At 37.0% G+C, this 1,577-nt stretch overlaps 1 pseudogene; it reads left to right on the top strand.

The window, feature by feature from the left end:
• The first annotated feature begins 336 nt into the window (after nt 1–336).
• LOC117082248 lies at nt 337–1,354 on the top strand (annotated as a pseudogene).
• The last annotated feature ends 223 nt before the right edge of the window (nt 1,355–1,577 follow it).

Here is a 1,577-nt window from a genome sequence, read left to right as displayed (position 1 = left end):
GCAGAAGCTGCATAGAAAAATGAGCTTTGACATTAAAATGTTTGGAACCCAGATGGTACAACAAAAGTTTCAAAATTGTACACTCTATACAGCATGACTGTGGATGTGTTGATGTTTTATATGTGTATTATTTGATGCGGAAATGAGGAGGCTGGATTATCCAGAATGTAGATGAGATAATCAGAGTTAACCATGAAGTGGGTAAAATTAAAATGATGTTGAGATCATTTGGAACACTAAACAACAAACACTGATAGTGTGAGATCTATTGTTTTTCCTAGATATACGAAATACGTTTTCTTTGCTATTAAGACTAACACACTTTCTGCTTCTGTTATGCTTAAAAATGCCTTGTTTTTTCCCCAAGCTTCCATTGAACTTTCACCCAACACCTTCTTTTCTTCAACATCTTCACATTCCTTCAGGATCACAAATCTAAGAACCATGACCTGATCAGCCTTCAACTTGGTCTTCATTAATGTACCTCACTGTGGTGGATGCTTGGTCTCCAGATATGCTTGAATCACTGCACTTAGGGTATGAGTTCAAACCTAAGTCCTTGTTCTACATTAGCAGAGTGAGGATGGGCTATGTATCTGTAACACCTGTTTCCCGAGTGTACACCAAGCCAGAATCATCAGCCCCCGCAACTGCTGGTTGGCAAGGCTTAAACAAATGTTACTTGTGAAGAAATTCACAAATAACATTATCACTGTCATTTTTTTTTTTTTGGTCAATCTGTCTTTCAGTAGTAATGCAATATTCTTCATTGTGGCTTCTTCTAATGTGACGCATACCAGTCTACTTAAGATCAGCAAATACTGTTCACTTTCTCTAATGAAGTCCTTTTTTCACTCTGACATTATCCGGGGATGTCTTCATTATAGTAATTACACTGCATTCAATCGCACACATGGTGATCCTTTTGTTCCAGCATCCGAGGCAATCCCAGCACCTTCACAGCACCAGCATCTCTCCAAGAGCCTTCCCAAAGAAGAGGGCCATTCAGACCATCCTGCTGTTAGTGAGCTACTTTATGTGCTGGGTGGACCTCATCATATCATCCTCTTCAACCCTACTGTGGACATATAACCCAGTCATCCTGAGTGTGTGGAACCTGGAGGGCAATGTCTATGCCACTGTTGCTCCACTGGTACAAATTAGCTGATAAAAGGATAGTTGACATTCTCCAAAATATGCAAAGTGCTATAAAGTTTTAACAAGTTAGCAATGGAAAACATTTCTAAACACTAGTCTTATCCTATAAATTGTTCAAGTAGCCTTGGAATTCTTTTTATCTTACTTAATAAAATGCATGGAATCACACTTTCATTAATATTTATATGCTTTCAAAACAGATGCATCCAAAAACCACGTAATTTCTTTAGTTCAATGTCTACCATGGGTAGACATTTCCATGTCAAGTCTATTACACTTTTATTTTCATTTTATCTTGGTAGCAGAAAATGTTTCTCTCAAAGTATACTCTTAACAATTTTCTATCAGTAATCAAATCTCTCAAAGTTTTTACATCTGAAAAAATTTAATTTACTCTTATTTATGAAAGACACTTTAGC

Source organism: Trachypithecus francoisi, unplaced genomic scaffold (assembly GCF_009764315.1).
Source record: "Trachypithecus francoisi isolate TF-2019V2 unplaced genomic scaffold, Tfra_2.0 Lachesis_group9, whole genome shotgun sequence".
In the NCBI taxonomy this organism is placed as follows: Eukaryota; Metazoa; Chordata; class Mammalia; order Primates; family Cercopithecidae; genus Trachypithecus; species Trachypithecus francoisi.
The sequence above is the reverse complement of the archived record's forward strand: the minus strand, read 5'-3'. Positions and strand labels throughout refer to the sequence as shown.